At 38.6% G+C, this 15185-nt stretch overlaps 1 protein-coding gene across 28 annotated transcripts in view; it reads left to right on the forward strand.

Moving 5' to 3' along the window:
- The window catches only part of RBFOX2 (RNA binding fox-1 homolog 2), a 310217-nt gene that overhangs the window by 242252 nt on the left and 52780 nt on the right, over nt 1-15185 (forward strand). The window lies entirely within an intron of this gene.

A 15185-nucleotide genomic window follows, 5' to 3' on the forward strand; every position in this document is an offset into this window, starting at 1 on the left:
TTCCCGATAAAAAATTATTTTTCTCTTGCTGATTTCAAGCTTTTCTGTTTGTCTTTGGCTTTGAGTAGTTTTTCTAAGATACGTCTATGTATGGATCTCTTTGTTTTTATCATATCATATTTGGGGTCTTTTGAGATTTAGGAATGTGTAGATTAAAGTTGTTCGTCAAACTTGGGATGTTTTTGACCATTATTTCTTAAAATATTTGTTCTTTTCTTTTTTATTCTGGGCCTCTCTTTATGCATATACGGGGACCCTTGCTGCTATTCCAAAGGATTTTATGTTTTTTTAAAAAATTCAATCAAAACTAAATCTAAAGTTCTATTTGTTTTTCTTCAATCTTTTTTTCTCTCTGTTCTTTAGATAGGATAATTTCTGTTGATCTCTTTTGCAGTTTGCTCATTCTTTGTTCTGCTTCTCAAATCTATTGTTGAGCTCATCTAGTGAATTTTTTATTTTGATTTTTATGCTTTTCAACTCTAGAATTTCCATTTATAATTTATATTTTGCTGCAGAAATGACTTGTCATTATATTTTCCTTTAAATTTTTGGTAAATATTTGTATTTACTACTTTGAAGTTATCTGCTAAGTGCAATATCTAGGCCACAGTTTATTTCTAGTTTCTGCTTGTTTTCTTGAATCTGGGACACACTTTCCTGTTTCTTTGCATATCTTATAATTTTCTGATGAAAATTGCTATTTGTAAATTAATTGCTATCTTAAATTTGTAGAGCATTTTTCAGTTTAAAAATTGTAGCTCAACCAGCTAAAGCGCCAGCCACATATACCAGAGCTGGCGGGTTCAACTCCAGCCCAGGCCTGCCAAACAACAATGACAGCTACAACCAAAAAATAAATAAATAAATAACTGGGCATTGTGGCGGGCACCTGTCATCCTAGCTACTTGGGAGGCTGAGGCAAGAGAATCGCTTTAGCCCAGGAGTTGGAGGTTGCTGTGAGCTGTGATGCCACGGCACTCTACCCAGGGCAACAGCTTGCTGCTCTGTCTCAGTAAATAAATAAAGGCTCAGTGCCTGTAGCTCAGAGGCTCAGGCGCTAGCCACATGCACTGGGGTTGTTCAAACCTAGCCCAGGCCTACCAAACAACAATGACAACAACAACAAAAATTGCTTCCACAAACCTTTTGTTGTGGTTTGTGAAATAGCCCTTTGTGCTGTATCGGGGTTTTTACGTTTGGGGAATTCTAAGTCTGTACTTTCCACTCTACCACTCTGGTTCCAGCTCTACCCCAGTGAAAAAAAGATTGTATACTGTATATAGTCATTGACCCTCCAAGCAGGTACTTAGCATCTTTTACCCAGAGCAAGTGTCATCTTAATTGAAAAGTCTTCCTTGACTTTTCTAGGCAAAGCTAGAATTGTGTATCCTTCTTGGGTCTCAAGTAGAATTCTGAGCTGACTACTTTTTGTGGAATGTATAAGCTATTTTTATTCACTTTTGTGTCCCTGATTAAACTGTAACCTTTATAGAAAATGGGGGTTTTTTTGTTGTTGTTCATCTTTGTATTCGGTGACTTATCACAGTGCATTACACTTAATAGTTACTCACTAAATACTTCTTGGGAGAAAATTGAAGCTAGGTACAGGTGTACTAGGGCACTTCTGAGGAGAGAGAAGCCTGGAATTCTGGATGAAGACTGCATTGTTCTTGGTTTTATATTAACAGTGATTAGAATTTGAATAAGCACAGGTAGTAGTGGAAAGAGTTAACAAAGTCCATTCTCAAAGCAAAGTTGAAGACATGAGAAAGGTCAAAATGTCATTGAATAAGAGCATGAGATTCTAGGGTGGCTTCTGTGGCTCAAGGAATAGGGTGCTGGTCCCATATGCCGGAGGTGGCGGGTTCAAACCCAGCCCCGGCCAAAAACTACAAAAAAAAAAAAAAAAACAAACAAGAGCATGAGATTCTATTTGATGGAAGCTTTAGTGTTTGGCAGAGACCAGTGGGAAATAATGTGGGAGAAGAGTCAGGTGAATCCAAACTGGCAAGGATATTTTAATGACAGGTTCAGAAATAGGAACTTCATTGAAAGTTTTGAGCAAGGAAATGAAGTGAGCCGAATTACGTTTCCAGAAGATCAATCTGTTGCAGCATGTGTAAGATAAATAGAGGAGCAGGTAGCATGGTTAGGAAAGAGTCTTGTGCTTACAGTCAATGTGATTCTGAACTTAGGGGGTTGCAGTGGTTATGTAGAGGAGGGAATGAATTTGGGAGGAATTATGAAGGGTACACAAGATTTGACTGCTGGTTGGATGAGTAAAATAAGAATGTAAGTAAAGATTGTCATTTTTATTGTAATAACTGTGTCTTGAATAAACCTTTTTGTCCCCAAGTTTCAATTTTTGGATTTATCAAGTGAAAGTAATAATGCCTACCTGACTGTACAGGGTTGTAGTGAGCCTAAATGAAGAAGTGCTTTGGAAATTACTTATTTAACTAGTTCCTTAAGATAATTATTTTTAACCATCTTAGGTCTTTTTAAATCTGTTGTCCCTATTTACTATTTGTGCTTTTTACTACTGTGAGCTACAGCTACATTTTATTGTAGATCTTGTTTATGTGGAAAAGTCTTATCTTCGTGGACGGAACAAAAAAGAAAGGACTTATACAAAAGTGAGAAGAAAGCACTGAAATCTGGAATTTTTATTTTTAAAAATGTGTAGTAATTGATTTTAATGTTGTGCCAGAAGCTTCTGCTCTTAAGGTGAGAGCTTGTTTTGACAGTCAGTTGGTCTCATACTGTGCATTAGCAAAAAAGGCAGTGGCTAGGGGTCTTTCCACCTGGGTCTTCAGACTCTTAATCATTACTGGGTCTGCCTGCAGAGAAGAAAGGACCTCTGTTCTTATATGTTTAGATATTTGCTAAATGGCAGCAGGCATAAATAACCAAAGTATTTGAAGTAGATAAGCTTTACTGAATCTTTAATCTTCAGATATAAGGTTTATATCTGTGTATATACTCTTAACTACTGATTGGATTATATTTTTCTTGAGTACAAAAATACTTCCCCTCTTTTTATTACTCCTTCTAGTTTATGTATATGATGGATGTTTAGTGTTTTTTAATGGTAGTACAAAAGCTTAGAGTTCAAAGGTGTTAAAAACATGCTATTAAAAATACTAAGTTAACATACCAGTTGAAATAACAGAATTCATTTCTCCAGTATTCTTCCATATAATGTAAAAATACTTACTTTCTTTTTCTTAGTTTGACATAACTGGAATTTTTTACTTAGGAGACATAGCAAGTTAATTGAGTCTTTTATGTGAGTGGGAGGTTTTCCTAACTGGATAATTAGGAAAATTTAAAAAAAAAAAAATTTTTTTTTCCCTTACATACTCTTCATAACCTAATTTAGAGCTACCCTGTTTCCCTGAAAGTAAGACAGGGTCTTATTTTAAGGTGTGCTTCCAAAGATGCGCTAGGTCTTATTTTCAGGGGATGCCTTATCTTTCCTGTAAGTAGGTCTTATTTTCAGAGGATGTCTTATTTTTGGGGAAACAGGGTATCTTTTTTTACATCAAAGTATCAGTCCTTAAGTAAGTTTTTAAAAAATACGTACATACACAGGTGCCACTTAATAACAAAATTAATATATTTTAGTGTTTATTCTGTACCAGATATTGTTTGAAGTTTTTTCTATGTAGTAACTCCATTGAATTAACACAGCCACCCTATGAAATAGATATAATTATTATTATTCTTTTACAGAAGAAGAGAGGCTTAGAGAGATTCAGTAACTAGTCAAGATCATACAGCTAGTAAGGGGCAGTGTGATGGGCGGCGCCTGTGGCCCAGTCGGTAAGGCGCCAGCCCCATATACCGAGGGTGGCGGGTTTGAACCCGGCCCCGGCTGAACTGCAAACAAAAAATAGCCTGGCGTTGTGGTGGGCGCCTGTAGTCCCAGCTGCTCGGGAGGCTGAGGCAAGAGAATAGCTGAAGCCCAGGAGTTGGAGGTTGCTGTGAACTGTGTGATGCCACGGCACTCTACCGAGGGCTATACAGTGAGACTCTGTCTCTACAAAAAAAAAAAAGGGGCAGTGTGAGGCTCTGAACACAGGTTATCTGAATTGCAGAGCTGCTTGTATCTTTTCCTATAAATCACACTGTTGTTGTCATTGTAACAGATTTTTATATATACTTGTTATGCGCAGATTACTAAGTTTATTTGAAAATGTAAAGTAAGGCCCCTGCCCTCAATGAACCTTTAAAAGTCCAGGTCAAAAAATAAAATACAGGTAAGTGCTAGAAGGGAAAAGCGGGTTCATTAAGAGACGCTTTTAGAGGTAGGTACTACTTTCCCTACATCTTAAACTTTGATGAACCCATAATGCAGAGATCCAGTAGGCAGGGGCAGTGATCTACAGCACAGGTTTTTCTTGGTCCACAAATCACTGGCAGCTCTTCTTTTTTTCAGGGGAAGGCCACAAGGTCAAACTATTTTCATAACAATACTAAGAGGTTACTTGTTGTTTTCGCTTTATTGGCTTTAGCAATCAGTTCAAGAGCAATGGTGGGTAAAATTGCCTGTATCTTATCATGAATCAAGACAGTGGCATCAAATTATGCTGCTGGCAATCATTGTAAACTTCACTGTCACAAACTTATAGGAAAACAAAAAATACATATTTGTTTAAAATGTCCTTGGCGAAACAGTAAAAAGTATCAATTTTGTAAATTTCCCACCACAATCTTTTTTTTTTTTTCATATTCTATGTGGCAAGTGGAAAGTTTTCATACAGCATTTATGCTACACGCCAGAATATTTTCATTGTCTCAAAGAAAAGTACTTGTGTAATTGAGTTGTAAGATGAACTAGTTACTTTTTTCATGGAATATCATTTTTTCTTGTAAGAATAAATAATGGGCAAACTAGGATATACCAATACCTGGCAAGCATTTTCTTGAAAATGAAGTAGGCCTGTCACATCAAGGGAAAAAAAACTGATAGTATTTGTTTCCATTGGTAAAATGGAAGGTTTCCTCCAAAAATTAAAATTTTGAAAAAGTTGTATCCTTTACTATGTGCTTCAGAGCTGCTCAATTGTTAAAGGGATTCTGATGAGATCAGTGGTGATATTAACAGATGTGATGAAGGGGAACAGATCTTGTATAATGAAATGTACTGACACTTGAAAGCACTCCGTAACTTGGTAAGCCAGTATTTTATAAATGACTAAGGTTTAATGTTATAAAGTGATGGATAAAATAATTTGATTATGTAATGTATTTTAATGTAACAAAGTACGAAAAGTTCATTAGTAAGTTTCCAGAGTCAACATTGCAGTTAACCTTTGATTAAGAATCTACCATTTGGGGCTCGGTGCCTGTGGCTCAAGCGGCTAAGGCGCCAGCCACATACACCTGAGCTGATGGGTTCAAATCCAGCCCAGGCCCGCCAAACAACAATGACGGCTGCAACCAAAAAATAGCTGGGCATTGTGGTGGGCACCTGTAGTCCCAGCTACTTGGGAGGCGGAGGCAGGAGACTTGCTTGAGCCCAGGAGTTGGAGGTTGCTGTGAGCTGTGATGCTACAACACTCTACCCAGGGCGACAGCTTGAGGCTGTCTCCAAAAAGAAAAAAAAGAATCTACCATTTGGGGCAGCGCCTGTGGCTCAAAGGAGTAGGGCACTGGCCCTATATGCCAGAGGTGGTGGTTTCAAACCCAGCCCTGGCCAAAAACTGAAAAAAAAAAAAAAAAAAAAAAGAATCTACCATTTGTCACACTTTGGTGTATTGTCAAAGACTGTCCATAGTTTTTTTTGTTTTTTTTTTTTTTTGTAGAGACAGAGTCTCACTTTATGGTCCTCGGTAGAGTGTCATGGCATCACACAGCTCACAGCAACCTTCAACTCCTGGGCTTGAGCGATTCTCTTGCTTCAGCCTCCCGAGTAGCTGGGACTACAGGCGCCCGCCACAACGCCCAGCTATTTTTTGGTTGCAGTTCAGCTGGGGCCGGGTTTGAACCCGCCACCCTCTGTATATGGGGCCGGCGCCTTACCCACTGAGCCACAGGCACCGCCCAACTGTGCATAGTTATTGGAGGAAGCTACTAAAATGTTTTCCTATTTTCCAACTTTCTGTGTGAGGCCAGATTTTTCTTCATATACTTCAACTAGAACAACATATTACAGTTAATAAAGGCAGACATTAAAGAGAAGGGCACTCTTCTAACTAAATGTATTATTTTCAAAAATATAGGTATTTTTCATAAAAACATTACTTATATTAATTATAATGGGCCTATTATCATTTAAAATTGATTTTAAAATACTTTTAAAGTCTCTCGTCTTTATTTCTAACATGATAGATAACAATGGATATAACCAACAGAAACAAAAAGCTCTTTAAATGCTCAGTAAAAAAAAATTTTTTTTTTAAGTTTTTGGCCAGAACTGTGTTTGAACCCACCACCTCCCGTATATGGGGGCAGCGCCTTACTCCTTTGAGTCACAGGCGCCACCCTGCTCAGTAATGTTTAAGTATTGAAAGAGGTTTCCGTACAGAGGTAGGAATGTACAGAGAAGGTTCTTTTGTTTTTCAATTGACAAATAAAATTGTATATGTTTGTGGCATATAGGATTCTGTTCTGAGTATAGGGTTTTTTTGTTGGAACAGATGGCCCTTCTGGTGTAATAACTAACACTCCATAACAGAGATTGGTAAAAGCTAAGATATAGAGAACTTTGAATGGAAGATCAAGGAATGTGAAAGTTCAGGTTCTAAATAGTGAAGGAAATATTCAGAATATTTGAAATATTTGAACGAAGTTGAGGAGTGGAAAGAGATTTGAGGACATACCTGAGTGGCCTACCTTACTATATTAATCAGGTATAGGTTTTACAACCCTCCTCATTGGCAAATCTACCAGTAAATAAAGTTATGCAACTAAAGGTAACTCAGACCTCCATGTTGCCCATCATCCTCAGAGGGCTTTTTACTTTGTTGCACACCCTTTCTTTGGAATTGATACCAGTTTTTCTTTTACCTCTGTATTATCACCTGGAATTGCCCATTGACTCATTTATCTGATAACACTTGAAGGTGCCTTGCAGATTGATGACCCACTGAAAAATAGCCTTTACATTGGATTCATTTGTCCAAATGAGGATTTCTGGAACATAATGGGAAAAGTGGGGCCAAAGTCCTATAGTTATTGTCTATCTTATTGTCTATCTTAAGATATGATAATTATCTTAAGCCTACAGATTGATTTTTTTTTTTTTTTTTTGTGGCTTTCAGCCAGGGCTGGGCTTGAACCCGCCACCTGCGGCTTATGGGACTGGCGCCCTACCCCTTTGAGCCACAGGCACCACCCCTACAGATTGATATCTTCAGCATTCTGTATTTTGGGGCTAGAAATAGAGGTCTAGAAATGCATAGGAATTTATTTGTCCAGCCACCTACTTTTCCAAGAGAGGCTCTCATTTTATACCTCAAAGTAATAAAAGGTAGGGTACACTGGACCTACATAAAAATACATCCCATATTAATTTACCCTTAAAAACACTTACATGTATCCTTCAGCTCCAGAATTGTGGTACCCATGAGCAGCTGGCAGTTGATAAGCTGGATCCATAAAGAAGCAACAGTCGGTCTAAGAATGCAAGAGTTGCCACAGAAAACCACACTTTACACCCTGCCATAGATATTTTTGAATACAGAAAATTGTCCTTTGTGTATGTAAAACAGAAGACAATCCTTCAACACATTGTTAATACTCCTATTTCTTCTACTTTGCATGCCTTCATTTGTTTATTTACTTACCTTCCATGCCCAAAGAAATTAAAGTAAAAAGTTGCTAGAAACAGTAATTCTGTGCTTTACTGACCCTTACTGTTCTCATATCTGATGACAAGGATGGAGAAGTAATAAGGATTATTTGGGGGGGGGGGGGCTTGTTTTTTTTTCTTAACCTGTCTATATTTTTCACAAATATTTTTTACACCATTTTGATATGAATAAACTGATCAAAATAATTGACATTTAAAGCTAAAAAGTGTTTTAGAAATCATCTTAATGCCTTCCTTTTACATTTGTGGTCATAGTGTTAAGTGACTGGAGTGAGGTTACAGGTAGATAGTTACAGATCTGGGGCCTCAGGAAATCTCTCAGTCAAGTGCTTTTTTCTACTTACCGTCTTGGCTTCTGCTTACACACTTACTCATCAACTTTAAACCCAAGAACTCCAGCTTGAACATGCAAACAGATTTCTCTCATTCTAAAATGTGCATTAAAATAATAAAGCCAGGTACAGTGGGGATATGGAGCTGGAGACCAGGAGGCAGAGGCAGGAAAATTGCTTGAGCCCAAGAGTTCAAGACCAGCCTGGGCAACCATAATGAGACCCTGTCTCATAAATAAATAAATACGGTTTTAAAATTTTTTTTCAGAATATTACGGGGGTACAAACATTTTGCTTACACAAATTGCTTTTGTACAGTTTGAGTCAAAGTTGTAAGAGTGCCCATCACCTAGTAGTGTGCATTGTACCTGTTAAGTGTAAATTCACCTATCCCCTTCCTTCACCTACCTGCTTGATTTCTGATAACTATTATTTTCATAGGTGTACATAAGTGTTGACTAGTTCCAATTTAATGGTGAGTACGTGTGGTGTTTGTTTTTACAGCCTTATGATACTTGAATGTTTATAGCAGCACAATTCACAATTGCAAAGATGTGGACACAACCCAAGTGCCCAGCAAGTAAGCTTTAATTGCTAACAAATCTAGTTGATGTTCCAACATGAATTGTAGTTTCTATTTATTTTAAGGCATTATACAATGACATGATGAAAAGTATCCCAGCCCACTTTCTAAAATATTATAAGGAAAAACTGAATTTTAAAAAGCTATTTAAAAAACTTTTTTTTTTTTTTTTTGAGACAGAGTCTCACTATGTTGCCTTCCATAGAGTGCAATGACATCACAGCTCACAGCAACCTCAAACTCTCGGGCTTAAGCAATTCTCTTCCCTCAGCCTCCCAAGTAGCTGTGACTGCAGGCACCCACCATAATGCCCAGCTATTTTTTGTTGTTGTAGTAGTTGTCATTGTTGTTTAGCTGGCCCCAGGCTGGGTTCGAACCTGCCAATGAGGAGGGTTGTATGTGGTGGGCGCCCTACCCACTGAGCTATGGGCACCACCCTAAAAAAACTATTTTTATTATATAATATTAGGTTAAGGAGCATGAGCCCTGGAAATCAGGTCGAGCTGGCTCAACTTTCAGCTCCTCCTCTTGTTAAATGTGTAACCATGAGAGAATTATAACTCTAATGCTCATTTTCCTCATCTTTAAAAATGATGAAAATAGTTCCTGCTGCGTAGGGTTGTTTTTAGGACTAGATAAGAAAATAAATATCAAATATGATGCCTGGCACATAGTAAATTCTTAAGAAATGTTAGCTATAATACTATTAATATATAATTATTTCATTTCAAAGAAAGTGTTAATAGACAGTCCCTGACTTATAAAACAATCCAGATTAAGGCCAGGCATGGTGGCTCATGCTTATAATCCTTACACTCTAGGAGGCTAAGGCCAGTGGATTGCCTGAGCTCACGGTTTGAGACCAACCTGAGCAAGAGTGAGACTCCATCTCTAAAAATAGCTGGGTGTTGTAGTGGCGCCTATAGTCCCAGCTCCTCAGGAGATTGAGGCAAGAGGATTTCATGAGCCCAGGAGTTTGAGGTTGCTATGAGCTATGATGCCATGGCACTCTACTAAGGGCAACAAAATGAGACTCTGGCTCAAAAACAAATAAAAAATAAAAACCAATCCAGATTAGCAAACCACCCAACTATACTTCTTTTCCCTTCGGCCATTTTCTTCCCTCATGCCCTTCAAAGCTTATATCCTAAAATCCATTCTGATAAAAGCAGGAGTTGGCAAAGTAGATTTTACAGCCTGCTCTACAATAATGAATGAACAGGCCTGGCGCCTGTGGCTGAAGCTGCTAAGGCACCAGCCACATACACCTAAGCTGGCGGGTTCGAATCCAGTCTGGCCCGCCACACAACAATGACAGCTGCAACCAAAAAATAGCCGGGTGTTGTGGCGGGCTCCTGTAGTCCCAGCACTTGGGAGGCAGAGGCAGGAGAATCACTTGAGCCCAGGAGTTGGAGGTTACGGTGAGCGGTGATGCCATGGCACTCTACCCAGGGCAACAGCTTGAGGCTCTGTCTCAAAAAATAAAATAAAATAATGAATGAACAAATGAGTGAATAGATATGGGTAAATATATGCTTTCCAAGAGCTCTCCCTCTTGGAAATTTACAAGAAGCCTATTAACTTTACTTAGTTCGGTGTTTCCCAAATTTATTTGACCATGAAACCCATTTTCTACACACAAAACACACAAAAATGGTGTTCTGTCCTTGGGAAGTCCTGCTCTGTGATTTTTGAAACATGCAGACTTACACACATCCTTAGATACCTTCGAGCTATTTTGACTATCTGTTTCCGTTTGATTTTCTTGGATATAAAATATATCATAGTCTTACTTTACTCAAATTTGAATCATTCTGATTTGAAATGATGTGATTAAAAAATAATGAAGTTTCCACTCCTGTACAAATTTTGAATCAATGTGAATCTCCAAATGAAAACTTTGTTAATAATTGCCTAATTTCAAAGCTGTATAAATTGCATGGTAATTCACATGGCAGCTCTACTTTTAGCAGTTAATAGAGATGTCTACTATCTTTTGATAGATTTAGTCTTTTTTTTTTAGACAGAGTGTCACTTTGTCACCCTCGGTAGAGTGCAATGGCATCACAGCTCACAGCAACCTCAAATTCTTGAGCTCAAGGTATCCTCTTTACTTTAGCCTCTGTAATAGTTAGGACTACAGGTGCTGCCCACAACTCCTGGCTATTTTTTTAAGAGATGGGGTCTGGCTCTTACTCAGGCTGGGCTCCCTATTCCTGAGCTCAAGCAATCCACCCACCTTTGCCTCCCAGAGTGCTAGAATTACAAGTGTGAGCCACCACACCTGCTTGATAGATTTAGTCTTGAATTATGCCATTTTCAGAACCATGTCCCTATCACTTGTACTAAATGTGACAGACTTTGTAATATTGTTATAATACTTATTTGAGCATATGAAGAAAATTTATTTGGACACCTTGTCTGAAGACTGCCCTCCATCCAAAACAATTGATCACAACTAGGAATGATTTGTACTTTTGTCTTAAAACCATGAGATCTTTAGAGAGAATATTATAGGAGATGAAGCTTTGTGTAACTGGGTTTTTTTTTTTTTTTTGTATATAAAATCATGATATTTACAAGTTAAACTTTTTTTTTTTTTTCTTCCAGTTTTTGGCCAGGGCTGGGTTTGAACCTGCCATCTCTGACATATGGGGCCGGCGCCTTACTCCTTTGAGCCACAGGTGCCGCCCCAAGTTAAACTTTTTTAAATTGTGGAATGGATAATATTAAATAGTAATACTAGATTAAATATACTTTTTCCTTCACCATGGCAGTAATTTGAAGTACATGTACTTTTTAACCCATTTCTGACTTTTACAAAGAGTTCCAACCATATTTTGAATACAAACTTAAATATTCTTTTTTGTTGTTTTTTTTGAGACAGAGTCTCACTCTATCACCCTGAGTAGTGTACCATGGCGTCAAAGCTCACAGCAACCTCAAACTCTTGGACTTGAGCAATCCTCTTGCCTCAGCCTCAGAGTAAATGGGACTATAGAGGTTCTACGGTATATTGCTTAGGTAATGCATGAATGAAAAATGTGAAAGTAAAAATTAGTCCCTATTCCCTTGGCCTTTCCCAGACACTAGTTTCCCTCCCTGGAGGTGACCACAGTTACATTTTCTTAGGTCTCCCGATGTCGACCCATCAGATCTCAGATGGAGTTTCTCGGTGACGTTGTCTTTGAGACCCAGCAGCTTTTAGCGCCTGGCCTTCAGGTCCCTACTAGTAGCATCATCAATGCTGGGTGAATTTGAGGGTCTGACTTGGCTCCCCAGGAGTTCAACTAACTCTTTTTTTTTTTTTTTTATTGTTGGGGATTCATTGAGGGATGTTCAACTAACTCTTTAGAGGGGGCTGAGGTACTTAAGAGAGTGTTCTTCTCCCCTGACAGGGAGACTAGGCCTGAGTCCAGTCTCCAGATCTTGCTTTCAGCAAGGCCCAACCTGCTCCTGATGAGAAGCCACTTTCAGTTTGCTCCTGAGGAGAGAAGAGCACAGGTGTCCAGAGGCATGGTGTAGACAACAGGATGTCTATAGACTTGCTTCCCTATGAGATTGCCCTGAAAAGCAGGAATTGGGGCCGGTAACTTAATAGAAGGTTCTACTACAGAAATACTCATTACAAAATTTTACAACAAAGTGGCCAACACATAGAGAATATTTTGTAAAGTTTTTTTTTTTTTTTTTTTTTTTTTTTGTAGAGACAGAGTCTCACTTTATGGCCCTTGGTAGAGTGCCGTGGCCTCACACAGCTCACAGCAACCTCCAACTCCTGGGCCTAAGCGATTCTCCTGCCTCAGCCTCCCGAGTAGCTGGGGCTACAGGCGCCTGCCACAACGCCCGGCTATTTTTTGGTTGCAGTTTGGCCGGGGCCGGGTTTGAACCCGCCACCCTCGGTATATGGGGCCAGCGCCTTACTGACTGAGCCACAGGCGCCACCCTTTTGTAAAGTTTTATAATGAATATTTTGTAAAGTTTTGTTTTGGTTACACTTTGGCTAGGGCTGGGTTTGAACCCATCACCCTCGGTATATGGGGCTGGCACCCTACTCACTGAGCCACAGGTGCCGCCCTAATTTTTTGTAAAGTTTTGTAATGAATATTTTGTAAGCAGAGGTACATTTAGCTGCAGTTTTCCATTTTTCCTATGTATGGAGTCTTTGAGGGCACCTTTTGAGACACCCTATAGTATTTGTGGAAAGTAGGAACACTGTCTTACTAAAGTAACTGAGTAGACTGCTGGGCAACATGCTTGGTTTGTGCTATTTAGCGGCCCAGTTGAATGATTTTCCTCTAGCAACAGTTAAACCTGCCCAGATTCAAATTTAGATAAAATTGATGGATGAGGCCCATGCTTGTAATTGCAGCTCTTTGGAAGGCTGAGGTGGGTGGATTGCTTGAGCTCAGGAGTTTGAGGCTGCAGTGAGCGATGATCATGCCACTGTACTCCAACCTGAGTGACAGAGTGGAGAGCCTGTCTCTAAAAGTAATTTTTTAGAATTGGTGGTTGGATTCATTCAGAGTTGCAGTTTTTGTAGGCAGAGTCCACCAAGGAAATTGAAATGACAGATTCTGAAACCTAAATTGGATAGAAAAGGAGGTAAAGACCTAGAGGTGAGGATTTAGAGATAAAGAAAGTGGAGAATCAATGTTTGTTGGGTCTAATGAGGTCAAATAATTGTGATGGTGGGGCTTTTCAAGGAAACTGAAAAAATACTAGTGTCTGTTTAAAAAACAGGGTGTTTGAAGTACAAAAAGTACCATTTTTGTGGTAGAGCACTTTCAGGTGATGACACCAGGAAGGTAATATCTGTGTTGAAAAGTCTGAGTGCTGGTGGGTAGGATCTGACTTGGCTCCCCAGGAGTTCAGCTAACCCATAGCTCAGTGGGCAGGGTACTGCCCACATACACCAAGGCTGGCGGGTTTGAACCTGGCCTGGGCCAGCTAAAACAACAATGACAACTGCAACGAAAAAAAATAGCTGGGCATTGTGGTGGGCACCTATAGTTCCAGCTACTCAGGAGGCTTAAGCCCAAGAGTTTGAGGTTGCTGTGAGCTATGACACCACGGCACTCTACCTAGAACAATAGCAGCACTGGAATACAGAGCATGAAAAGGTAATTGTAATATATCTATCAAAGGGCTCATATCCAAAATTTATAAAGAAATATAAATCATAAGCAAAAAACAGTCAACCTAATAGAAAATGGGCAAAAGATTTGCAGAAATTTCACAAAAGAAGTTACCAAAATGTTCAGTAAACACATGAAAAGGCGATCAATTTCATTAGTCATCAGGGAAATGTAAATTAAAGTCAAAATATGATGGCCTTAACCAGAACAGTTAAGATGAAAATGAAAATACTACAAACAGCTGCAACCATTACACACAGTTGATGGGAGGATAAATTAGTAGAGTCACTTAAGAGAACTGGCAGTATTGTTAAGGCTGAACATACATATATCCTTGACATAGCAAACCCACTCCTAGATATATACTTGTATTTCTCAACAGAAATACTTGGTTGTGTCTATCAAGACATGTAAATAAGAATGTTCAAAGGAACATTATTCCGAATAGCCAAAACTGGAAGCAGCAAGTAAATTCTGTGTTTATACAATGGAATAAGAATGGATAAATTACAACAATATGTGTGTATGTTACATAAATACGATGTGGGAAAGAAACCAGATGCAAAAGAGTATGATTCCATTTTTTAATTTAAGTTTAAAACTGGCAAAAGTAATCTATGGAGTTGGCAGTCCAGATAGTGTGAGCTTTTGGCCGGAGGATCAGTGACTGGAGCGGGCCCAGGGTTCCCCTGCAATCCTGTGCCTTGATCTAATTTGATGGTTACATGGGTCTGCTTTCTTGGTGAAAATTCATTCAGCTCTATGCTTATGATTTGTTCATTTTTTAAAATCCATCCCACTTTTGATCTGATGTTATTTTTATCTATGTATGTTAAACCTCAATTTAAAAATTACATTAGATCAGAAGGCTTCAGAATTTTGGAAATGCTAATTCACTTTTTCCACTTAGCAGATCTCCCTAGAATTAAGCATTTCATACTTTAAAAAAAATATGAGTGTCCACCACATACTGGAAGATTAACCAGTCTGGCTTCTGATCTTAAATTTTATCTTCAGAGGAGCAAAGAACTATCAAGGACAGCAGATAATTATAATGAATATTTTGTAAATAAAGGTTAAAAAAAAAAGAACAAAACAGGTAAGTACCTTGAGCAACATACATCATTGGTTTTCTTTTATCTTGCCACTTCACATACACTATGTATAACACATACAGGTTACGTGGACTCCGTATACAGAGGGTGCCAAAAAAAGTATACATATTTTAAGAAAGAAAAAAACTGTATTAAAATTGTAATACTCAGTATATACCAGTAACAAAAGTGAATTAAGTCACGTTGAGCACCCCTTGT

The sequence above is a fragment of the Nycticebus coucang genome, chromosome 3 (genome assembly GCF_027406575.1).
Source record: "Nycticebus coucang isolate mNycCou1 chromosome 3, mNycCou1.pri, whole genome shotgun sequence".
NCBI lineage: Eukaryota > Metazoa > Chordata > Mammalia > Primates > Lorisidae > Nycticebus > Nycticebus coucang.